Here is a 26,732-nt window from a genome sequence, read left to right on the forward strand (position 1 = left end):
TGCAGAAACAAGCGGAGAATCACGTCCATAGGGTGGCCCAGTCAAGATTTACATCGCTCTTACTTAGTACCTATGAAAATGGCTTCTCCAATTATGATAAATTTGCATATCAAAAATATGCTAATATCAGGGCAGATGTCTGAATTCCTCACTGTAACAAATGGCAATATACATGCAAATTTATCCCTAATTCCAAAACATTTCCTTAAACTAGCTTTACTTCCAATTTTCCTTTGTTTATAACATCTGTTCTTGTACTGAGCACTACTGCAGCAGTATTCAAAAGGATGGATGTATCCAAAAAGAGGAAGAGAATTTGGGGGACAAGAGACTAGACTGAATAGGCCAGACGATGAACTATATTACATGACAGCCTGTGGGCTTGTTTTTTGTTTAATTAAAATTTACTCTGGAGGCAGTGGGGACTCACTGGAAGATTTTTGAGGCATGAATACTATTTAAATCAATGTTAGGAAGATTACAAATGGCCACGTGTAGGATTGATGGAGTTGGAAGCACAGATATGATGGGAGACAGGAAAACTACTGAGGATATTGACCAAGGAATCCAGGTTTAAGGAAGTGACAGGCTGCCCAAGAGTGAGGGCAGTGATGATGAAAAGAATCGGCAACATGAAAGGGGTAATTTGAAGGCAGGAACAGAGGTTGTTTCGGGTATTGGAGGAGGAAGGAAGAACATATGAAAGTGAAAGTGAAGTCGCTCAGTCGTATCTGACTCTTTGTGACCCCATGGACTGTAGCCTACCAGGGTCCTCTGTCCATGGGATTTTCCAGACAATAGTACTGGAGTGGATTGCCATCTCCTTTTCCAGCGGATCTTCTGGACCCAGGGATGGAACCCAGGTCTCCCGCATTGTATATAAGTACTTGCAAAAAGGGGAGAGAGTGTGGGTGGAATCCAGGATACAAGCATGAGAATGATGTTGACATGCTTAATTCCAGGTACTAGTTGGACATCCTTGTGGAGATGTGTGAAGCAGTTAGAGACAAAGGATAGGAGTTTAGATTCTCAGAGAGGATTGCAAAGGCAGATTTGAGAGTCATCAGTAAAAGGATGAGAGATCAAATCTTAAGCCAACAGTTCATTGAGATTGTTTAGAGGTTGAAAAATTATGGAACACAGAATTTCAAGGGTTCTAAGAAAGCATCTAGTCGAATTATCTCTTATCAGTAGTTTCAAAAAATGTTATCCTGCAAGCCTCAGGTTTGACCAAGATCTTTTTTTAATATCACCTACCCTTCTCTTTCAAATATCTCAGTTCCAATTATGAAATGTTTCTCTTCTATTTTCCTACTCTTAATGATGTAAGAATGACAAAGTCCAATATATATATTTTTTTAATTAATTTTTTATTGGAGTATCGCTGCTTTACAATGTTGTGTTAGTTTCTGCTGTGCAATAAAGTGAATCAGTTATACATAAACGTATTGTTGTAGTTCAGTGGCTAAGCCATGACCAACTTTTTGTCACCCCATGGACTGCAGCATGCCAGGCTTCCCGGTCCTTCAGTATCTTCTGGAATATACTCCAACTCATGTCCATTGAATCAGTGATGCCATCCAGTCATGTCATCTTCTGCCACCCCCTTCTCCTCCTGCCCTCAATCTTTCCCAGTATCAGGATCTTTTCCAGTGAAGCAGCTCTTTGCATCAGGTGGCTAAAGTATTGGAGTTTCAGCTTTAGCATCAGTCCTTCCAATGAATATTCAGGGTTGAGTTCCTTTAGGATTGACTGATTTGATCTCCTTGCTGTGCAAGGGACTCTCAAGAGTCTTCTCCAACACCACTGTTCAAAAGCATCAATTCTTTTGCTCTCAGCCTTCTTTATAGTCCAACTCTCACATCCATACATGACTACTGGAAAAACCATAGCTTTGACTATACAGACTTTTGTCGGCAAAGTGACATCTCTGCTTTTTAATATGCTGTCTAGGTTTGTCATAGCTTTTCTTCCAAAGAGCAAGTGTCTTTTAATTTTGTGGCTTCAGTCACTGTTTGCGGTGATTCTGGAGTCCAAGAAAATAAAGACTGTCACTATTTTTCCACTTTTCTCCATCTATTGGCCATGAAGTGAAAGGACTGGATTCCATGATCTTCGTTTTTTTGAATGTTGAATTTTAAGTCAGCTTGTTCACTTTCCTCTTTCACCCTCATCAAGAGGATCTTTAATTCCTCTTTGTGTATGCATATCCACTCTCTGTATATCCATATCCTTCCCACTGAGGTCACCACAGAGCATTGAGTAGAGTTTCCTGCACTATACATGAGTTTTTTAATTAGTTATCTGTTTTATACATAGCAGTGATTTTATGTCTATCCCAATCTCCCAATTCATCCCAACCCTCTTTCCCCCTCCTTGGTAACCTAAGTTTGTTCTCTCAATCTATGACTCTCTTTTTGCTTTGCAAATAAGTTCATCTGTAGCATTTTTTTTAGATTCTACACATAAGGAATATTATATGATATTTAGGTCATCATAATAATGACTACACAGACTTTTTTATTTGCTATCACATTTCCTTGCATAAAGAGATGCATTATAGCTATATTTACCCTTATTGAAGAAAGGTGTACAATGCACACTAGAGCTTGGACTATAAGTGATACGTAACAATGCTATGTATTAAGAAGTAACTTGACATAGAGTTAGTTCATTCTGGTGGGTGTAGACTACTTATACGCGATAACATGCAATAAGTCAGTTTGTTATAGGGTATGTTAGAAAGCAGTACATATTTTGGGAAAAAGAAAAAGTGGAGGAGTGCAAGGACAGGTGCTTGCAGGGATGATCTTGCTCAGGATTTACTGAAAAGGTGACAGTTGAGGAAAAACTGAAGAGGTGAGGAATCTCATCATGCTATCTAAAGGAGACATTCCAGCTAGCAGGGACAGAGGCCCTGATATGGGAAGGTGCCTGGTGTTGTCAAGGAAAAGCTAGGAGGCCATGTGGCTGAACGAGTGAACAAGGGAAGGAGAATGGGTAAAAGATGACGTCAGTGGACTAGTTTTCTATTGATGAGTAACAAATTACCACAAACTTGGTGGTGACAAATTACCACAAACACCCACTATTATCTCACAGTCTTGTAGGTCAGAAGTTGGGGTGGCCTCGTCTAGGTTGTCTGCCTAGGATTTCATAAGGTTGTTATCAAAGTGTCAGCCAGGACAAACTTTATTGGGATACTCTGGGGAAAAAGCCAGATCCATATTCAAGTTAGCTTGTTGGCAGAATTCAGTATCTTGTACTTGTAGGACTGTTTTACATATATTGGGTTGGCCAAAAGAGTTCGTTCAGTTATTTCTGTAAGACTTTATGGAAAAAATCCAAATGAACCTTTTTTTGGCCAACTCAGTATTTTGTTATAAGGAATTGACTGATGGAGCCATGAATGATGAGAAGTTCCAGGATCTATAGTCAGCAAGCTGGAGACCCAGGAGAGCTGATGGTATGACTTCCAGCTCAAGTTTGAGTCCAAAGTTAGGAGAAAAGCAATGCCCCAGATCAAAGGCAGAAAGAAAGAGTAAATTCTCTCTTACTTTGTCTTTGGTTTTATTCAGGCCTTCAGTGGGTTGGATGGGGCTACTCATATGAGAGAGGACAATCAGCTTTACTCAGTATACTGATACAAATGATAGTCTCATCCAGAAACATCCTCACAGACACACTTGGAGTAAGGTTTAATTATCTGGGCACCCTGTGACCCAGTCAAGTTGACATACAAAATTAGCCATAACAAAGACTGAGGTCCTGTTTCCTTGCTTGCTACCAATTGGGAGTCTCTCTCAGCTTCTAGAGGCCACCCCCTTTCCTTCTCATGTGGTCCTCTCTAAACTTCAAGTCAGAAATGGTACACTGAATCCTTTCCTTTTTTGGAAGCTCTCTGGTTTGTTCTTCAGCAGCTGGCTGGATTTAACTCTCTGCTTTTCTAAGGTCTGTGTGATTAGGTTTGAAGCACCCAGATAATTCTTCACCTTAACATCAACTGCTTAGTAACCTTAATTACATTTGCAAAGTCCCTTTTCCATGTAAGGTAACTTAACTGTGGGAGCAACACCAGAAGGTGGAGATCATGGGGCCATTTCAGAATTTTGACTCCCACAGGCAGATAGGCAACAGGGGATAAATCCTGAAGGGTTCCATAGACCATTTTAAAACTTTGATTTTTACTCTGAGAGAAACAGGGACCCACTGGGAAAAATTACCTGATCTGATTTACATTTTAAATGATTACTTTGGTATAAAGTACATATGAGAGGCAAAGACTAAAGAAGACAGGTTCGGTGGATTTTGTTATATTTAGGCAAAATATAATAGTGCCGTGGGCGAGAGTGGTATTAGAGGAGGTGGTGGACAGTGGATACATTTCTAGTCTGTTTTCTTTTCCTGTTCAGATTGAACAACAGACTGGTTCCAAATAGGAAAAGGAGTACGTCAAGGCTGTATATTGTCACCCTGCTTATTTAACTTCTATGCAGAGTACATCATGAGAAACGCTGGACTGGAAGAAGCACAAGCTGGAATCAAGATTGCCAGGAGAAATATCAATAACCTCAGATATGCAGATGACACCACCCTTATGGCAGAAAGTGAAGAGGAACTAAAAAGCCTCTTGATGAAAGTGAAAGAGGAGAGTGAAAAAGTTGGCCTAAAGCTCAAAGTTCAGAAAACGAAGATCATGGCATCTGGTCCCATCACTCCATGGGAAATAGATGGGGAAACAGTGGAAAGTGTCAGACTTTATTTTTGGGGGGCTCCAAAATCACTGCAAATAGTGGTTGCAGCCATGAAATTAAAAGATGCTTAGTCCTTGGAAGGAAGGTTATGACCAACCTAGATAGCATATTGAAAAGCAGAGACATTACTTTGCCAACAAAGATCCATCTAGTCAAGGCTATGGTTTTTCCAGGGGTTGTGTGTGGATGTGAGAGTTGGACTGTGAAGAAAGCTGAGCACTGAAGAATTGATGCTTTTGAACTGTGGTGTTGGAGAAGACTCTTGAGAGTCCCTTGGACTGCAAGGAGATCCAACCAGTCCATTCTAAAGGAGATAAGTCCTGGGGGTTCTTTGGAAGGACTGATGCTAAAGCTGAAACTCCAGTACTTTGGCCACCTCGTGCGAAGAGTTGACTCATTGGAAAAGACTCTGATACTGGGAGGGATTGGGGGCAGGAGGAGAAAGGGACGACAGAGGATGAGATGGCTGGATGGCATCACCGACTCGATGGACATGAGTCCATGTCCAATGTATGGCAAAAACCACTACAATATTGTAATTAGCCTACAATTCAACATAGATGGCATATTGAAAAGCAGAGACATTACTTTGCCAACAAAGATCCGTCTAGTCAAGGCTATGGTTTTTCCAGGGGTTGTGTATGGATGTGAGAGTTGGACTGTGAAGAAAGCTGAGCACTGAAGAATTGATGCTTTTGAACTATGGTGTTGGAGAAGACTCTTGAGAGTTCCTTGGACTGCAAGGAGATCCAACCATTCCATTCTGAAGGAGATCAGCCCTGGGATTTCTTTGGAAGGAATGATGCTAAAGCTGAAACTCCAGTACTTTGGCCACCTCGTGCGAAGAGTTGACTCATTGGAAAAGACTCTGATGCTGGGAGGGATTGGGGGCAGGAGGAGAAGGGGATGACAGAGGATGAGATGGCTGGATGGCATCACTGACTCGATGGACGTGAGTCTGAGTGAACTCTGGAAGTTGGTGATGGACAGGGAGGCCTGGCGTGCTGCAATTCATGGGGTTAGAAAGAGTCGGACATGACTGAGTGAACTGAACTGAACTGAAAATAAATTAATTTTAAAAAAAGCTTCAACATTCTATTTGGTTTTTCTTTATATCTTTTATTCCTTTGCTGAGACTTTCTATTTCTCTAAAAAAAATTGATTTCAAGTGTATTTGTAATTGCTCATTGAAGCATGATGGCTGCTTTAAAATCCTTGACAGAAAATTCCAACATCTGTGTTATTAGTACCTCAATGTTGCTATCTTTTGTCTTTCTTCATTCAAATTGAGGTTATCCTGGTTTTTGGTATAAGTGATCTTTTATTGTATACTGGACATTTTGGGTGTTATGTTGTGAGGCACTGGATTATATCTCATTTTAGTCTTTTCCAGGTTGTAGATTTGTTTAGCAGATCCAAGTGGGATGGGTATTCAGCTCTCCACATGGCTCTGGTGACACCAGAGAGGAGAGTGGGGTACCAGTTTGCATTCTAGTCATTCTACCTGCCTGCCACTTGGTGGGGTAGAGGCTTGGATCCTTCTGGACCCACTGACACCAAAGATGGAGAGAAAGTGGCATGTTGACCAGTACTACCTTGAACCAACTTGTTCTGCCTCTGAGAGGGGCTAGAAGTTCAGCCCTCCCCACCTGCATCGAGCCCCATGGACACTCCCCTGGTAGGTAGGTAAAGTGGTTTGCCAACAAGAGCTGCTTCCTTCTCCCTCCTCCTGTCAGTAGAAATTCAGCTCCCGGCAGGGCCCTGCCAATACCAGGATTAAGGGAACAGAAAGCTACTATCATTCCAGCTCTTTCTGCTGCTGGGTAAAGATGCAAGTTCAGCTTCCCACTGAAAGTGGAGTATCAACTAACAACACCTCATACCATCTGATTCTGCCTTTTAGTTGCAGGATGGGAATGGAAGTTCAGCTCTTCTTTGGCCCCCTGACACCAACCCAGTGGAAGAAATGAAGGGCCATCTCATAATTGCATATCCCAGTTGTCTCTGGTGGGGTCAGGAGTCCAGCTATCCACATGGTCTACTGGTACCACAATGGTGAGTGGATGACTTTTTCTTTGTTATCTGGCTAGAGTAGGACCCCACTGCCCAAAACTTCCCTGTTCTATTAGTCTACTCTTTCTGCAGTACTTTGGTTACAGGGAGCAGGCTTTTCTTGAGGCTTTTTAATCTATACGTAGTGGCGGTTTCAGGGTATAACCTTCTGTGGCCCATCCAGGATATACGGGATGCAGAGAGAAAATCCAGATAACTCACATGAGTGTCATTCCTCTTTGAGCCAGCCTGACATCTTTCCAACTTAAAAAAATATATTTATTTATTTATGGCTGTGCTGGGTCTCTGTTGCTGCAAGCAGGTTTTCTCTAGGCTGCAGCGAGCAGGGGCTACTCTTACTTCATTGTATATGCAGGCTTCTCATGGTGGTGGTTTCCCTTGTTGCAGAGCATGGGAAGCTCTGCAGCACGTGGACTCTAGGGCTCTAGGGCATGAGGATTCAGCAGTTGCAGTGTGTGGGCTCAGTAGCTGCGGCTCATGGGCTTAGTTGCTCCACAGCAGGTAGGATCTTCCCAAACCAGGGATTGAACCCATGTCCCCTGCATTGGCAGGTGGATTCTTAACCACTGGACCACCAGAGGAGTCCTTTGTCCAGCTTTTTAGAGTGTTTTTATGTTTGTTTGTTGGAGTATGTCTAAAGTTGTTTTTGCTTTTCTACATAAAAGGGAGAATTAGGAACGGGGATACTTTCCATTGGCTGATACCAGAAATCCAGGTTCTAGATACGTTTTTGAAGGTAGGGGTTAATAGGATTTTTGACAAAAAAGTTATTATAAAAAATATCTTTTATTCCCCCCCCCCCCAGTATAAATCACATACTCTCAGTGGGACCAATGACATTCAAGCTGTAGATAATAAACAGATGTCAGGAAGGAGGCTATTATGACTCTGTTTACCTAGATGCTAAATGTTGTACTTGATGCTTTCTGTGCATCATTCCATTTATTCCTCAAAACAATCCAGTGATGGAGGTACACTGATGTCTGCAACAACTTTGAAACTAATTCTAAAAGGAAGATGTACTGGTGACTGGATAGATTGAAGAGGAAGTATAGTAAAATGTTGAAGCCAGAATCTAGATGGCAAGTATATGGGTGTTCATTATAGCATTCTTTAAATTTCTTTATGTTTGAAAAATTTTATAACAAAATATTGAGAAAAGTAGGCAACCTGATTAAGAAATTTTTTTGACAACTCTCTAGTGTAGTTAAACAAGACTGCTTGCCCAACTTTTTACTGAGTTTAGTAAGTAGAAAAGACAGAACTAAGGTGCAGATTTTCTCATTCAAAATCCCAGAGTCTAAAGTACAATATATTCCAGAGACTGTCAATTGACAAGTTGGAGGCTTAATATGAACCACAGCGTTAACAAATTTTTGAATTCATTGCTCATGTTTAAAATTAGAAAAACTTGCATCAAATGTGGATTCATGGATTTACATGGGAAAAAACCAACCCAGACATTCTATGAATACTGACTCGCAGTCTCATTGTATATCAACAGTTGTCTAGCACATGGCCCACTTAGATGGGTAGTCATTCTCTAGCTTGCCATTCATCTTCTAGTCTCATCTCTGCCTCATGTTCCTCAGACCAAAAAGCTATAAGTTGCATCACATTTGCCCTTCTTGCAAAGTTAAGAGGAAACTAAAGCATTTCTTGTACTCATGGTTCTATCAAAACTGAGAAAATTTTGACTGTGGAGGGAGCCTAATATTTTAATAGAAAAATGGGAGAGAACAAAATTCATTTGGAACTAAGGATTATCCTTACATGTTTATTTATTTATTTTGAGGTTTTATTTTATTTTAATTTTATTTTTTAACGTTACAATATCGTATTGGTTTTGCCATATATCAACATGGCACATGTTGAATCCACCACAGGTATACACGTGTTCCCCATCCTGAACCCTCCTCCCTCCTCCCTCCCCGTACCATCCCTCTGGGTCATCCCAGTGCACCAGCCCCAAGCATCCAGTATCGTGCATCGAACCTGGACTGGCATCTCGTTTCATACATGATATTTTACATGTTTCAATGCCATTCTCCCACATCATCCCACCCTCTCCCACAGAGTCCAAAAGACTGTTCTATACATCAGTGTCTCTTTTGCTGTCTCGTATACAGGGTTATTATTACCATCTTTCTAAATTGCACATATATGCATTAGTATACAGTATTGGTGTTTTTCTTTCTGGCTTACTTCACTCTGTATAATAGGCTCCAGTTTCATCCACCTCATTAGAACTGATTCAAATGTATTCTTTTTAATGGCTGAGTAATACTCCATTGTGATGTTTAATATGCAAAACGAGTCTCTGCAGAAAGAACACAGCTTTTAAGATTATAATGAAACATTAGACCCCATTAATATCTATGTAACTTACACAGGGGCATATTGTTAGTGACCTCTGTGCATAAAATATATCATTTGTGAGTGATGGTAGTTTTTATTTGTTTTCCTTGGACAAGTCTTTTAAACTAAGTTATTTGGAAATTTCTCAACTCTTGAGATTTAAATGTGTTTTTAAGAAAGAGAATTTTGTATCACAGTAAATTAGGATGTTTATTTTAATAATAGGGAGAAATGCCAAAGAAATAAATCTGTAAAATTCTATGCAAATGAAATGTCCTAAGCATACTCCAAATGATTTACTTTTTCTAATTTAAAATTCTTATACTAATAACCCATTATATTATGTGGAAGATTTTAAAGAGTTTTCATGTAAAAACAAAACAAACAAATATAATGAATATACAACAAAAGAGAAACAGACTCACAGATAAAGAGAGCACACAAGTGGTTACCAGGAGGGAGAGGGAAATGGTGGAGCGGGGCCAAATGGGGATTAAGAGAGACAAACCACTACCTATGAAATAAACACGCTGTGAGTACGTATTGCACAAAGCGAGAAAGAGAGCCAGTGTGTTATAAGAACTTGGTTATTGTTCAGTTGCTAAGTTGTGTCCAACTCTTTGTGACCCCATAAACTGCATCACACCAGCCTTCCCTGTCCTTCACTATCTCCTGAGTTTGCTCAAACTCATGTCCATTGAGTCAGAGATGCCATCCAGCCATCTTATCCTCTGTCGTCCCCTTCTCCTCCTGCCCTCAATCTTTCCCAGCATCACGGTCTTTTCCAGTGAGGTAGCTCTTCGCATCAGGTGGCCAAAGTATGGAGCCTCAGCTTCAACATCAGTCCTTCCAATTTTGAAAGCATCATATTTTGAAAGCATCAATTCTTTGATGCTCAGCCTTCTTTATGGTCCTATTCTCACATCCATACTATAGCTTTGACTATACAGACCTTTGTGGGCAAAGTGATGTCTCTGTTTTTTAATACGCTGTCTAGGTTTGTCATAGCTTTTCTTCCAAAGAGCAAGTGTCTTTTAATTTTGTGGCCACAGTCACCTTACATAGTAATTTAGGAGCCCAAGAAAATAAAATCTGTCACCGTTTCCACTTTTTCCCCAACTCTTTGCCATGAAGTGATGGGACAGGATGTCATGATCTTCCTTTTTTTAGTGTTAAGTTTTAAGCCAGCTTTTCACTCTTCTCTTTCACCTTCATCAAGAAGCTGTTTCGTTCCTCTTTGCTGTCTACCATGAGAGTGATATCATCTGCATATCTGAGGTTGTTGATATTTCTCCCAGAAATCTTGTTTCCAGCTTGCCATCCACCCTGGCATGTGCGTGATGTACTCTGCATGTAAGTTAAATAAGTGGGCTGATGATATACAGCCTTGACATACTCCTTTTACAATTTTGAACCAGTCTGTTGTTCTATGTCTGGTTCTAACTTACTTCTTGTCCTGCATATAGTTTTCTCACGAGGCAGATAAGTTGGTCTGGTATTCTCATCTCTTTAAGAATTTTCCACAGTTTGTTGGGATCTACACAATCAAAGGCTCTAGCCTAGTCAATGAAGCAGAACTGTAGATGCTTTTAAAAATTCCCTTGCTTTTTCCATGATCCAATGGAGGTTGGAAATTTGATTGGTGGTTCCTCTGCTTTTTCTAAATCCAGCTTGTAAGTTCTCAGTTCACATACTGCCCAAACTTAGCTTGAAGGATTTTGAACATAATCTTGCTAGCATGTGAAATGAGTACAATTGTATGGTAACTTAAACATCCTTTGGCATTGCCTTTCTGTGAGATTGGAATGAAAACTGACCTTTTCCAGTCCTGTGGCCACTGCTGAGTTTTCCAAATTTGCTGGCATATTGAGTGCAGCACTTTCACAGCATCATCGTTGAGGGTTTGAAATAGCTCAGCTAGAATTCCATCACCTCCACTAGCTTGGTTCATACTAATGCTTCCTAAGGCCCACTTGACTTCACACTCCGGGATGTGTGGTTCTAGGTCAGTGACCATACCGTTGTGGTTATCTGGGTCATTAAGACCTGTTTTTGTACAGTTTGTTCTGTGTGTTCTTGCCATTTCTTCTTAATCTCTTTTTTTTAGGTCCTTGCCATTTCTCTCCTTTATTGAGCCCCTCTTTGCATGAAATGTTCACTTGGTATCTCCAATTTTCTTGAAGAGATCTCTACTCTTTCCCACTCTATTTTTTCCCCTCTATTTCTTTGTATTTTTCACTTAATAAACCTTTCTTATCTCTCCTTGCTTTTCTCTGGAACTCTGCATTCAATTGGGTATATCTTTCCCTTTCTTCTTTGCATTTTGCTTCTCTTCTTTTCTCAGCTATTTGTAAGGCCTCCTCAGACCTTGTTGCATTTTGCCTTGTTGCAGTTCTTCTTATTGGGGCTGGTATTGATCACAGCCTCCTGTACAATGTCACGAACCTCTGTCCATAGTTCATCAGGCACTCGGTCTATCAGATCTAATCCCTTGAATCTATTTGTCACTTCCACTGTAATTAGGTCATACCTGAATGGCCTAATAGTTTTCCCTACTTGCTTCAGTTTGAGCCTGAAATTTTGCAATAAGGAGCTGATGATCTGAGCCATAATCAACTCCTGGTCTTGTTTTTGCTGACTGCATAGAACTTCTCCATCTTTGGCTACAAACAATATCATCAACCTGATTTCAGTATTGACCACTTGGTGATGTCTGTGTGTAGAGCTGTCTCTTGTGTTGTTGCAAGAGGGTGTTTGCTATGACCAGTGTGTTCTCTTGGCAAAACTCTGTTAGCCTTTGCCCTGCTTCATTTTGTACTCCAATATCGAACTTGCCATGTATCTCTTCACTTCCTACTTTTGCATTCCAGTCCCCTATGATAAAAAGTACATCTTTTTTTGGTGTTAGTTCTGGAAGGTCTTGCAGGTCATCATGGAATCATTCAGCTTCAGCTTCTTCGGGATTAGTGGTTGGGGCATAGATTTGGATTACTGTGATATCGAATGGTTTGCCTTGGAAACAAACCGAGATCATTCTGTCATTTTTGAGACTGCACCCACATACTGCACTTTGGACTCTTTTGTTGACTATGAGGGCTACTCCATTTCTTCTAAGGGATTCTTGCCCACCGTAGCAGTTATAATGGTCATCTGAGTTAAATTTGCCCATTCTGGTCCATTTTACTTCACTGATTTCTAAAAGAGCTTTAAATGGAGTATAATCTATAAAAACACTGGATCACTATGTTGTACTCGTGAGACAATTATAAATCAACTACACTTAAAAAATAAAAAATAGGGTGTTTCAATATATATTTTCCCTTTTAGAGGATCAAAACCCTGTGAAAAATTAGAAGTTCTGCTTTTTAAAACTTTATTTATTTATTTTTTTTTTTGCAATTTAAAGAGAAAAATTTTATTGCAATATAAAACGCACTTATAAAATGTCCACAGAAGGCATGTAATTCTTCACTGCTATATAAATTTACTGGGAATACTTTATTCACTTTCTATTGTTATGACATCACCCAAAACATAAACAATGAGTTATACTCTATAACAAATGCATCACTGATTTTCAACAATCATTGGTTTAATAATTAAAGATTATATCATCACATCTATATTCTGGAATGTTCACTTGCATGTAGTGTAATAGAGTTTAAATTAAGGAAGTAAATTTTTTTCCTTGTAATGAAAACTCTTAGGATTCAGGCTCTTAACATCTTTCACATATAAAGTACAGCAGGGTTAATATACTTATCATGCTGTACATTAGACCCCTAGTACTTATTTATTTTATAACTGGACGTTTGTACCTTTTGACTGTCTTCATCGAATACCCCCTCCTTCCCACCCTCTGCCTCTGATAACCACAATCCGATCTATTGTTTTTTTTTTAATAAGTGAGATAATTTTTAAAAGCAGTTTTGTTGTTGCTGTTTAATCGCTAAGTCATGTCTGACTCTTTGCAACCCCATGGACTATAGCCCGCCAGCTTCCTTGGTCCGAGAGCAGTTTCGGTTCAGATAAAATGCAGAGGAAGGTACAGATTTCCCATTAACATCTGGCCCCCACACAGGCATAGCCTTCCTCACTCTCAATATCCCCCACCAGAGTGCTATACTTGTTAGAATGGACGAACCTGCACTGACCCGTCCTCATCACCCAAAGTCCACAGTTTACATTAGGGTTCACCACTCTAGGTGTTATCCATGCTATGGCTTTGCACAAAGAGTATAATGCCACGTATCCATCATTACAGTGTCACACGAAAGTAGTTTCACTACCCTTCAATGCCCTGTGTCCCACCTGTTCATCCCACTCTCCACACAACCCCTGGCAATACCAACCTTTGTACTGTCTGCATAGTTTTGCCTTTTCCAGAATGCCATATGGTTGGAATCCTACAGTATGAGGAGTTTCAGACTGGCTTCTTTCACTTGGTAATATGTGTTAAGATTGCTCTGTGTCTTTCCATGGCTTGATAGCTCATTTGTTTGGAGTGCTAAATCATAGTCCAGGGTCTGGGTATATCTGTTTATTTGTTCATTCATCTACTGAAGGACACAATGGATGCTTCCAAGTTTTGGCAGTAACACCTATGTGAAGGTTTTTGTGTGGACATAAATTTTCAATTCATTTGGGTAAATACTAGAAGTGTGATTGCTAGATCTCATGGTAAACGTATAAGAGACTGCCAACCCGTCTTCCTAAGTGGCTGTACTAGTTTGCATTCCTACCAACAATGAATGAGAGTTCCTTACTAGCATTTGGTGTTGACAGAGTTCTAGATTTTTGCCATTCTCATATGTATGTAGTGCTACCTCACTGTTTTGACAGGGCCAGTCTCTTTACTATAAGTATTTTGTTCATTAAATGGGGAGATAATGTAAACAATGAAAATTTAAAACACTAAGCTAAAATATACTTTGTATAAGCCAGAGGAAGACCTCAATTTTAAAAAGGCATCACAAAACATTTACAGAATATAGTTTCCAGAATTACTGACTCTCAAAGATTCACTTTAAACTGCCCTTGGCTTCTATCATTTGAACCAAAACTTCAGCACTTCATTATATGTTGCCTTGTACTCTTTTCTCTCTGAACATCAAGGTATCCCCTCAACCTCTCTTTTCTCTCTAGTTCAGGCCTAGACTTTTAGGACAATTTCCTAGTTTGAAGATTCTTTGAGTCCAGTTTCAATGTTCCAAACACACTCTTTCCACTAGAATGACAGCTGATTCTCTCAGTTCCCTGCTTACTTGGCACCAGCCATCCTGGGCTCCATATCATATCAAACTCTCGTGCTTCTTTGAGTTGGACATGTTGCTTCATCTCTCCACTCCTTGGCTCAGGCCATCTTAAAACTCAGTTCAAACTCTCTGACCCTGCAGGTTCAGGTGATCACTTGGTCCACACTGTGTCTGGTCCACATGCTTCTATAGTGGCACTCATCACATTGCGCAGCGATTACTCACGAATTCAACTCCCTTAACAGACGTCAGGCACTAGCGATTATCTAGCAGCGGCAATACGCCTGACAACCAGGAATTGAGGAAATCATTATTGAATCAGTGAATCAACTCTTACCGTGATTTAGATCTCACTTTACCCTCTGCTTCCAACTATAATTATTTTCACAAATATCTGTTCTTTTTGGTAGATTTTATTCAGGGATGGAAAAAATCTAAAGTCCATATCGAAAGAACAGATAACACAAATGAGTGAAACAGGCTGAGTCGGGATTGTAACAGACTGAGGATATGTTCTCTCTAAAGGGGATTTCTGCTTAAGTCTGGACAGTTGCTCAAGCAGGAATACTGACTAGCATTGCCAGATTCTCCAATTGCTAGAGATGAGAGTCTAGATTTTATGTGAACTTTTCAGAATTTTAAGCTGACATTGATAAATAAAAGTATGGTGCAAGTCACACACATGTCTATGTTTTGGATCCAGTTATGGGCTGCCAGTGAGACTGCACAGAACACAGTTTTTCAGGACATTCAGTGTCTGTTCCGTGTTTGTCTACTCCGTGGTGCTCAGTGTGCTACCTGGCTCACGGCAGTTCTCTGTAACTTCAAGCTGATTTAATAGTCCACACTCAGTCCTACCTCTGTCCTTCCACGTTCTCATTCTCAAATATCCTGTTATTTTTTCTCTTTTTAAAACGATTTATTTTTTTGGCTGTGCCGGTCTTTGCTGCTGCATGTGGGCTTTTCTCTAGCTGTAGTGGGCGGGGGCTGCTTTCTAGTCGCAGTGCTCAGATTTCTCATTGCAGCGGCTTCTCTGGTTGCAGAGCATGGGCTCCAGGCACGCAGGCTTCAGTAGTTGCAGCTCATGGGTTCTCAAGGGTGGGCTCAGCAGTTGTGGCACACAGGCCCAGTTGCCCCACGGCATGTGGGATCTTCCTAGACCAGGGATTGAACCTGCGTCCTTTGCATTACAAGGCGGATTCTTAACCACAGGACCATCAAGGAATCCCTCTCTTTTGTTCTATTTTTTCTTTTATGTAAGACCCACTCAAGGTTGACCTTCTTCATGATGGCCCGTTCCCAAACATTTTGAGCCACAGCTCTTATTCCAGCATGTTTATTGACTATGCCAATGACTTTGGGTCTGATGAACATAACACCCTACATTTCTGTGAACTTTTCCCTGTGTGAGGGCATTGTGATATCCAGAGAGATTATAACCTACTAAAGGTGTGGTGTCAAGGTTTACGCACAAGAAGAATGCACAATAAACACTTGACAATTGAATAAATGAGCACATGCCACCAGTTTATAAAGAAGTGCAGTACTTTTCATACTGAAGTGATTTGAGCTCTAAGTTTCATCATTAAGAGTTTGGATCGTCTAGGGACCCATCTGTATAGTCATTTTTCTACATTATTAAATGTGAACAGTGGAACAAAATCCTAACTCTTGTTCCTTATTAAGAATTGAGAATTCATGGATCTGGAAATTGTCCTTGATACTCTCTTCTACCTCCTCAATTCGATGGGTGCCTCCCCTAGCATTTTCTCCACATATCTATAACAACTTATTACATCTGGTTGGCAAACTTATCTCCCTTTCCAGCTAGAATGATCAACTTGAAAGCAGGGAACATGTCATTTGATTTTTGTCCCCAATATCTGGAACACAGTAGGTACTGTCCACTAATTTCAGCTTTCATATTAGACTTTAAGTTGAACCTTGAAGTCAATCTAAAGAAGACGGAACCTGGTTACTCAATATCTAGATCTATATATGTGTGCCGGTGTGCTCAGACACTCAGTTGTGTCTGATTCTTTGCAATACTGTGGACTCCAGCATGCCAGGCTCCTCTGTCCATGGGGCTCTCCAGGCAAGAATACTGAAGCCAGTTGCCATTTCCTCCAGGGGATCTTCCCCACCCAGGAATCAAACCTGTGTCTCTGACATTGGGTTGGCAGGCAGATTCTTTAGTACTAGTGCCCCCTGGGAAGCCTATACACACACACACACACACACACACACACACACACACAGAGACATATTTATATTTTAAAAAATCTTCTTTCCTGGAAAATCTTATAGGAAGAGGAGCCTGGAGGGCTACAGTCCATGGGGTCGCAAGAGTCAGACATGACTTAGTGACTAAACCACCACCATCCACTTAAAAAAATATTTTATTCATGAATCCAGACTTTCAGTAAACACCTAGGGGGTACTGACCCTGAATCAGGCACTGTGAATACAAAGATTAAAAAGCCTGGGGTGGGAGGAGCCCCATGTAAACAAGCTGTTATAAGAGCCCAGGACCAGGACACGTGCTCGGTCAGAGACATGTGCCCGAGAAGCCAGAGCAGCTGAGAGCAAAGAGCGACCAGTCTTTTTCTAAAAAGGTCTTTGTCTTTTTATCCATCACCTGGATGAATTATATGACGTTCCCTCATGCAGTTTTACTTTTCTTTTAATGTGATGTAAAAAAGCTTTCATAATTATGAAAACATTAGGATGCTGGGCAGTTGGGGAGATGCCAGCCCAACTGGCTCCCACCTCTGGCCAAGCAGCAGTACCATCTTGTTTAGCTGGAGTCTCAGAGGATGCGCTCAGCCCCTGGGGTGTTTGCAGCAGAGGGAAGCAGGGTGCTGTGGGCTAGTTTTTTCCTCCTCAACCACATGGCTTAAGAAGGTTCTGGATTTTTTTTTTTTAAGTGACTATTTAAACCTGAAGTCTTTCTCATGACTATGGGCAGGATATTCTTTGACCCTCTAAGGTCTGTGAAGTCACTCCAGTCAACTCCCTAAACATCTACCATAGTGAGTGAGAGGCTGTGTGGTGTCGTGGGAAGTAAGCTATGATAAAGTTTTCAGTCATCTTTCTAAAATACGTATCTGACCATGTTACTCTCTTGCTCAGAAGCCTTCCAGGGATCTGTGTTTCTTCAGGACGAAGCCTAAACTTCTCAGCATGATATCCAAGTTCCCGATCATCTGACCTTCAATGCCTAACAATCTGACCCTAATGCCTAACTAACTTCACGGTGCTCCCTTGCACCCATGCTCCAGCCATACGAAACTGCCAACCACAGAGCTGTCCCTCCCACCAGGTTGCTCCATGTCTTATCTGTGCCCAGACTGTTCTCCAGCTCTGGGCTGTTCTCTTTGGCTAGAAAGACGCTTTTTCCTGCACCCTCATCTATGTAATGAACTTCTATCTGCCCTTCAAGACTGAGGCCGGGGGCGGTCTCCTCTCTATTTCCTTATTCACCCTTGCCTCTAGAAAAACTGACCATGTCTCCATCTTTGAAATCACATTATTTTTTCATTGATCATACCACTATCGTTACCTTTATGTTATGAAATTACTTTGTTTCCCTATCTGTTCTGTGAATCTGTATGGCTCTGAAGGATGAAGACAATGATTTATTTGTTTTAGTAATGTTGGGAACTAGTACGGGCTGAGCCTATAAGACACACACACACAGAATATGCTGTATGAATAAAGAAAAAAATAAATGAGGAGTAGGGCAAAATGATACTGAATTCTAGTTCCACCTCTCTAGGATTGTGGGAGAACTTGGACATGCCCTCTGGGGGGCATGTTCCTTGCTTGAATAATAACTTGGCAGGAAATAATATTTTTTGTCAAGGGAGAGTGATAAAATATAGAGTAGACAATGAGCTAGAAACATCTAGAAATGAGAAAAGTATTAAAGAAAAGTATACATTGAAAATTCTATTTCCAGCCATTTGGCAGATTGTTGTTGTTTTGTTGCTAAGTTGTGTCCGACTCTTTGCAACCCCATGGACTGTAGCCTGCCAGGCTTCTCTGTCCATGGGATTTCCCAGGCAAGAATACTGGAATGGGTTGCCATTTCCTTCTCCAGGGGATCTTCCCAACCCAGGGATCGAACCCGCATCTCTTGTCTCCGGCATTGGCAGACAGATTCTTGAGTTGCTAAGTTTGCAAGTGAGAGAAATGCTTAGAGGCCAAAAATGAAGAGGGCTACAACTTTAGAGAAGAAGGCAACTGCCAGGACTAGCAGTGGATGCAGGTTTCTAGTGTCCAGAGTTGATTTCCGCTTTGAGAGTAAGCCTGTGTGGGCCTTGAGGTGGGGTTAGATCAGAGACCCTTGCACAAAATCAGGACCCTGAAAGCCTACACCCTAAGCAAAATGATAAAGCACAGAATATTAGCTCCTCACCAATGTCAAGGATACATATCTGACCTGAACTTGGCTCAAAGACAAAAGAGCCAGTTTTCTCAAGGCCTGTGAATGAAGGCATGTTTGAATATGGAAGAAGTTTTATTTTAGGAGTAGAACTTAGAAAACTTATTAAATTGGGAGAAGAGAGTGAGAGTCTTCCTGCATGCTTGGAGAAGAAATTCTTCTTCTCCAGCTCCAGGGTTATGGAGCAGAGGTGCCCTCTAGCTCCGGCTCCAGGTTGCTGATGGAAATGTGCAGGCTGGTAGTGGTGACCTACAGGACGGGCTCATCTGGCCATCCTAGCTCAATGGCAGCAGCTGTTAGGTCATCTGGCTGGCTGATTTCCTTCTCTGAGTTCAGGCTCACTAAGCCACATGCTCATTAAAATATGTTCTTCCGTAGTGTTTTTCCTAACAGGAGTGAATGTGCTAAATAGCACAGTCTGGTATCTCGAGCAGATATATTTCTCATTGTAGATTCATAACTTGGCATCATGGCATATAAGCTTGATCACCCCTGGATACACTGACAGAAATTAATTTCAGAGCATGTAGACGTCAGGCTCAGATTTAGTACTGTGATAATCCAATAAAGGGCTTCCCTCACGGCTCAGCTGGTAAAGAATCTGCCTGCAATGCGAGAAACCTTGGTTCGATCACTGGGTTGAGAAGATCCCCTGGAGAAGGGAATGGCTACCCACTCCAGTATTCTGGCCTGGAGAATTCCATGGACTGTATAGTCCATGGGGTAGCAAAGAGTCAGACACGACCGAGTGACTTTGACTTCACTAACCCAGTAAGGGACAGTTAACCTCTGAGGTCATGCATAGAGCCAGCTGGTCTCCCTGAGCCCTCTCTTCTTTATTTCTCTATAAATACAACTGTATTCATGTGAGCAATGGTGTTAAGGAAAAAAGGGTCAAAGAGACTTTTCAGCAGGATGGGAAGAAGTGTGTTAGTCTAGGTGTGAAGAGGTGGCACAGTGAAGGTGATGGATTGGAGGTAAATCACAGAAAGCTTCAGCGCTGCTTGTGGATTATGACTGATGTCTCATCTCTAAATGATCCCGTTCCCCAGAAGACTGTAATGCAGTGTGTGCCTCATATTCAAATAATTGGTTAATTTGATCAGCTGGTCAAATAGTCAAGCAGATTTTTGGACACCATGTAGATACATAAAGATAAAGGAGTTTTGTTGAACTGCTACCATGAGAACATGATTTTAACATAAGGCATGAGAAATCTGACATTACAGAGGAGGATCTGTACTCCAGACTTTCTGCAGTAGAGGGTAGGCTGAGTTCAGCAAAATAGTCACTGCACATATATTGAGTGTATTCTAAATATACTGTGGTTGATACTGTACAAGATAAAAAGAATTTTATTAGATGGGGACAGTATGGTATACCATGATACTAGAAAAGATTATATGGGCTTGGGGATTGATAGATCTAGGCTTGAAGACAGTCTTGTCAATAATAGTTGATCACCTTGGTGGAGATTTTTGTGGTCTTATTTTTCCAGCTGTCAACTGTGAACAATGATATCTGTTTTATGGGATTTTAAGGATGAACTGAAATACATACTAGGATCACACAGCATGTGCTCAGTAACTTTTCTGGGGGATTTACCATTTTTGGAAAACAAACAGACATACACAAAATAATAAATCAACAATGCAAGGCCACATATGTTAAGTACCAGCTGAGTATTGTAGATGATGAGAAATCTCCTCATTAAAGAAAAATGATTAAGTCATAGGAAGACAGGCTCTGAACTAGACCTTAATGGATGGGTTGAAACTAGTTAAGTGGAAAGGAAAGTAGCTGGCATTTCAGGACATGGCATGAGCCCAGGGTCAGAGGGGAGCAGGTACAAGATGTGTTTGGAGAATGGGGAGTGTCACAGCTTGAACGGGGTGTAGGATCTGTGTCAAGGAAAACCAGAAGACGGAGGCAGATTGTGAAGGAACCTGGAAGCCAAGCTAAGGAATTCAGACTTTATATTGGGATAAGTGAAGGCACTGACCGCTTCTTTACTCAGGGAGATTCTGTGAATGTACTAACTTCTCTCTGTGAGCTGTAACTGTTTATGTCATGCTATGCACTGTACAACCAACCCAAGGTTGCCTGCAAGGAGCTTAACTGAACATCCTAAAGGTCTCCAGACAACCCTGCTTGCAAAGTGAGGGGCTTTGTTTGCGGTTGTAACATACAACCTTGGATCTAATTGCCAGCATCTAGTGTTTACTCTTTGTAAAACTCTCTCTTAGCTCTCCTGTCCAGAGAAAAAACTGTGGAATTAGTTGCATATTGGAGATCCCATATAATATCCTTGATAAAAGGAATCAGATAAACAAAATGATTTTCTTCCCACAAGCATAAATCAACTACAGATTAGTTTCAATCTAATCTTGATTAGCTTGAAATATTTGGAGTTTCACATATCAAGTATAATAATGTAATAACCATGTTTCTCAATTTGCTTTTGTTGAAATTTCTCAAAAAGACAAACAAGGAAGCTGTTAAATTTTGTTCTCACATATGCTCTCACTTTTCATATTCATACTTTTTAATAAATCACTGCATTTCCAAAGTAAAAGAAAATTATCCCTTTATTTCATAATATTTTGGTTGAAAACTTCCCTATTAAATTGCATGTGCCATCCATGATGACATGCATTTGCTTAGGCTTCTTTTTGCATTTTGAATTTTTAAAGAGCAGTTAATCACACAAGGAATACATTAGCAATTCTGTTAAATAAAAGAAAAAACATAACTGTCATACAGAGTTAATTTTTATGGTTGCATCATTTGCCCTCAAGCGTTCATGACTAGTGAAACATTGTTTAGAAACATTATGAAAGCTGGGTATAAGCAAAACTAATATTTTATAATCGGCTTAGAAAAAACATCCTGCATAGTCTTCCTTAAAGGCAAAGCACATTTTGGGAAAGATTTCGAAAATTGTTTTTTGAACCAGAATTCTATGGTATGATGAAATTCCAATTAATTACCAAATGTTCAAATCCTCTGCAATTAGTGTGATATAGTGTGAGTGGCTTGGGATAATTAAATAAAAATTTTTTGGATTCCAGTCTTATAGGTCTTTTCTGGACTCTAATTTGGATACATCCGTTTTATTGTAGAAAAATTTGTGATTGAAACTTGTTTTCTAGTCTTGACTCCAACATTATCTCCCATTGTATCCCCCATAGCTTCTCTCCATTTTCCATTTTGTGTGATAGAGTGAGTGGTGAGGGCAGCAAACCAGAATTGCCATGACCCCTTCCAACTCTGTGTGTGTTAGTCGCTCAGTTGTGTTTGACTCTTTGTGACTCCATGGACTGTAGCCCACCAGGCTCCTCTGTCCATGGAATTCTCCAGGCCAGAATACTGGAATGGGTAGCCTTTCCCTTCTCCAGGGGATCTTCCCAACCCAGGGACTGAACCCAGGTCTCCCGCATTATGAGCAGATTCTTTACCAGCTGAGCCACCAGGGAAGCCTAAGAATACTGGAGTGGGTGGCCTATCCCTTCTCCAGTGGGTCTTTCTGACCCAGGGATCAAACCAGAGTCTCATGTATTGCAGGCGGATTCTTTACCAACTGAGCTATGAGGGAAGTCTTTCCAACTCTACCATTATGTATATTTGCTTAATGAAAACCAGAAGTGGAGTTTCCCACTTCTAAAACTACAATGCCATTTGATTATTTAATACAAACTTAGTAGCCACGTTTTTGAACTTTGTTGGAGAAGACTCTTAAGAGTCCCTTGGATTGCAAGATCAAAACAGTCAATCCTAAAGAAAATCAGTCAATATTCATTGGAAGGACTGATGCTGAAGCTGGAACTCCAATACTTTGGTTACTTGATGTGAAGAGCTGACTCACTGGAAAAGACCCTGATGCTGGGAAAGATTGAAGGCAGGAGAAGGGGACGACAGAGGATGAGATGGTTGGATGGCATCACCAATTCAATGGACATGAGTTTTAGTAAACTCCAGGAGTCAGTGATGAACAGGGAAGCCTGGCGTGCTGCAGACCATGGGGTCGCAGAGTCACACACGACTGAGCGACTGAACTGAACTGAGTATTTACATTGAGGAGAGCAGAGAGGACAGGAATAGCTTTTAGTTCCTCTCCAACCTGACCTCTTTTCAACTTTCAATACTATAAACTTTCTCCTAGACCAGCACTTTCAGTGAGGAGGAAATGCTCCTTGTGTGTGTTGTCCAATAGGATAGCCTTTAGCCACGTGTGTTATTAAGCACTTGAAATGTGGCTACAGACTTAGAAACCTAATTTTTTATTTTATTTAATTCTAAGTAATTTACATTTAAATAGTCACACGTGTCTACTGGCTACTATAGTGGACACCAAAGTCCTAGAATCACTTTCTCTCATTAAAGAGAACTGTGTTCTTTTTTCTTACCATTTTGTCTGTTCCTTCTTGGTCTCCTTGAAGAGTTTCCCGTATCTACTTGATATTCATAAATAGTATTTATTTTTTCTTCTTTTTTAATTGGAGGATAATTGCTTTACAATGTTGTGTTGGTTTTCACTGTACAACAATGCACATCAGTCATAACTCTATACATACAGGTGCGTGCTAAGTCGCTTCGGTCGTGTCTGCCTCTTTGTGACCCCACGGACTCTAGCCTGCCAGGCTCCTCTGTCCACGGAACTCTCCAGGCAAGAATACTGGAGTGGATTTTTGTGTCCTCCTCCAGGGGATCTTCTCAACCCAGGAACTGAACCCGCATCTCTTACGTCTCCTGCATTGGCAGGCAGGTTCTTGACCACTAGTGCCACATGGGAAGCCCTGTATATCCCCTCCCTCTTGAGCCTCCTCCTCATCCCCACCCCATCCCACCCCTCTAGGTCATTACAGAGAGCCTGGCTGGGCTCATAAATGGTCTTTCTAAAAGCTATATCCTTGGCTGCCTTTGAGTCTCACTCCTTCACTCTGGCTCTTCTCTACAGAGCAACTTTTCTTCCTTTAGGTCTCAGTTTTTAAATTGTATTTATTTTTGGCTGTGCTGAGTCTTTGTTGCCGGGCATGGGCTTTCTCTAATTGTGGCAAGCAGGGGCTATTCTTCATTGAGGTGCACAGACTTCTCATTGTGGGGGCTTCTTTTGCGGCAGAGCATGGGATCTAGGCTTCAGTAGTTGCAACGGATGGGCTTAGTTGCGCTGTGGCATCTTGTGGGATTTTCCTGGACCGGGGATCAAATCTGTGTCCCCTGCATTGGCAGGTGGATTCTTAGGCCCTGGACCACCAGGGAAGTCCTAGGTCTCAGTTTAAATGTGACTGTTTGATCACTCCATCCAAATTAAGTCCTCTGCTCTATTATTTTCTATCATGCCCCCTGGTATGTCCTCTTCATGATACTTATTTTACAATGAAATTATTATGTTTTTGTTTGTTGTCTATCTCCCACTACAATGTCATCTTGTGCCCCTGGCACCTGGCATAATGCCAGGCATATATTATGCCCTTGATATTTGTTGAATAAATTAATAGATGGGTGCTCTTATCCTTTCCCTTATTGATGATTCACTAATCCATATCTCTAGCTGATATTGGAATCTCTACTACAAATTTTTATTGAACTGCCTAAGAATGAACTCATTATCTTTCCTAGACTTTCTTTCTTTTTATTCCTTATCATGGTTAATGCTATCTCCCAATTTTGCAATCAGAAACTTCTGCATTGCCTCTCTACTGCTCATGGAGTGCTTCTAATCATCTAACAACTCAGTCAGTTTTAACTCAGAAATGACTCTCAAATCATCCTAGCATCATTGGTTTGCTTTAGGCCTCAGAGTTGCATAGTTGAACCTGCCAGGGTTTCCTAACTAGACTCCTCTTGACAGTCACTCACCTCTGCACTTTCTCCTTCAAATGACCCTCAGAGAGATTTTCTTAAAAAACAAATACAACATCCACCTTCTTTAGAGCCCCCATTGCTTCTTCACTTCCTAAGGGATGTGCATGCACGCTCAGATGCTTCATTTGTGTCTGACTCTTTGTGACCTTAAGGACTGGAGCCCATGAGGCTCCTCTGTTTATGGGATTCTCCAGGCAAGAATACTGGAGTGGACTGCCATGCCCTTCTCCAGGGGATCTTCCCAAACCAGGGATTGAACCTGCATCTCCTGTGCCTCCTGCATTGCAGGCGGATTCTTTACCCACTGAGCCACCTGGGAACTCTCCTTAACTTTTTTTGTATGACTTGTGAGGCCTTCATGATTGGGGCTCCATGGATTCTTTCACCCTCAACACTTGTCATGTTAATTATGGCCCATACCTCCCTATCACACTTCCTGTGTGGCTCTGACAGCCAGGCCCTTCTTTGGGCCTTTTTCAGGTGTTCTTCCTCTGTTTGGAATGCTCATCCCTCACTGAATGGCTTATCCTTCACCAACTCTCCTGGATACATTTAGTCATCTTCTGGGTAGTTTTCCCAAAGCATATTATTTGGGGGGTGTTACAGCATTTATCACTTAATGATACATATGAGTTGTCTGATTCTTCTACCAAATGGGAATTCTTTAAGCAAAAGAAATATATCTTGTTCAACTTCTCAAAGAATGATTTATATCCCTGCAGTGGTTAAGAGCCTGGCTTTGGCTTAAGTTGTTGTTGTTCAGTCACCCAGTCGTGTCCGACTCTTTGTGACCCCATGGACTGCAGCGCACCGCCAGGCCTCCCTGTCCCTCACCAACTCCTGAAGTTTGCCCAAGTTCATATCCATTGCATCAGTGATGCCATCCAGCCATCCGATCCTCTGATGCTCTCTTCTCCTCCTGCCCTCAATCTTTCCCAGCATCAGGGTCTTTTCCAATGAGTCAGCTGTTCACATAGATGACCAAAATATTGGAGCTTCAGCATCAGTCATTCCAATGAGTATTCAGGGTTGGTTTCCTTTAAGATGGACTGGTTTGATCTCCTTGCTGTCCAAGAGATTCTCAAGGGTCTTCTCCAGCACCACAGTTTGAAGGCATCAATTCTTTAGCACTCTGCCTTCATGGTCCAGCTCTCACAACCAAATGTGACCACTGGAAAGACCATAGCCTTGACCATTCAGACCGTTGTCAGCAAAATGATGTCTTTGCTTTCCAACACACTGTCTACATTTGTCATAGCTTTCCTGCCAAGAAGCAAACATCTGATTTCATGGCTGCAGTCACCATCCACAGTGATTTTAGAGCCCAAGAAGAGGAAATCTGTCACTGCTTCTACCCTTTCCCCTTCTATTTGCCATGAAATGATGGGACTGCACGCCATGATTTTAGTTTTTTTCATATTTAGTTTTAAGCTGACTTTTTCACTCTCCTCCTCCACCCTCATTTATGGGTTCTTTAGTTCCTCTTTGCTTTCTGCCATTAGAGTGGTATCATCCGCATATCTGAGGCTGTTGTTTCTCCTGCCAAACTTGATTCCGGCTTGTAACTCATCCAGTCTGGCATTCCCCATGTGCTCAGTGTATAAGTTAAATAAACAGGGTGACAACAAACAGACCTGTCATCCTCCTTTCTCAATCCTGAGCCAGTCAGTTGTTCCATACAGGGTTCTAACTGTTGTTTCTTGACCAGCATACAGGTTTCTCAGGAGATAGGTAAGATGGTCTGGTATTCCCATCTCTTTAAGAGTTTTCCACAGTTTGTTATGATCCACAGGGTCAAAGGCTTTAGTGTAGTTGATGAAACAGAGGTAGATGCTTTTCTGGAATTCCCTTGCTTTCTCTATGATCCAGTGAATGCTGGCAATTTAATCTCTGGTTCTTCTGGCTTTTCTAAGCCCAGTTTGGACGTCTACAAGTTCTTGGGACACTTAATGCTGAAGCCTAGCATGCAAGATTTTGAGT

The 26,732-nt window shown here is 41.2% G+C and overlaps 1 protein-coding gene and 1 long non-coding RNA gene across 39 annotated transcripts in view; one reads left to right on the plus strand and one right to left on the minus strand.

Moving 5' to 3' along the window:
- The window catches only part of DLG2 (discs large MAGUK scaffold protein 2), a 2,335,250-nt gene that overhangs the window by 418,832 nt on the left and 1,889,686 nt on the right, over positions 1–26,732 (minus strand). The window lies entirely within an intron of this gene.
- Positions 1–26,732, plus strand: part of LOC147342530 (uncharacterized) — a 124,029-nt gene that overhangs the window by 66,995 nt on the left and 30,302 nt on the right. For 2 of the 6 annotated variants that reach the window (XR_015157891.1, XR_015157890.1), the window contains 2 exons: positions 6,138–6,436; positions 6,658–6,809. The exons of 1 other annotated variant lie outside the window; for it this stretch is intronic. This is a non-coding gene — a long non-coding RNA (uncharacterized LOC147342530). The remainder of the gene's footprint in view (positions 1–6,137; positions 6,437–6,657; positions 6,810–26,732) is intronic. 3 more of the 6 variants (XR_015157893.1, XR_015157894.1, XR_015157892.1) reach the window with 2 other exon arrangements.

The sequence above is a fragment of the Bos grunniens genome, chromosome 29 (genome assembly GCF_055505025.1).
Source record: "Bos grunniens cultivar Pamir isolate PY7600 chromosome 29, Bosgru_T2T1.0, whole genome shotgun sequence".
Lineage (NCBI taxonomy): Eukaryota > Metazoa > Chordata > Mammalia > Artiodactyla > Bovidae > Bos > Bos grunniens.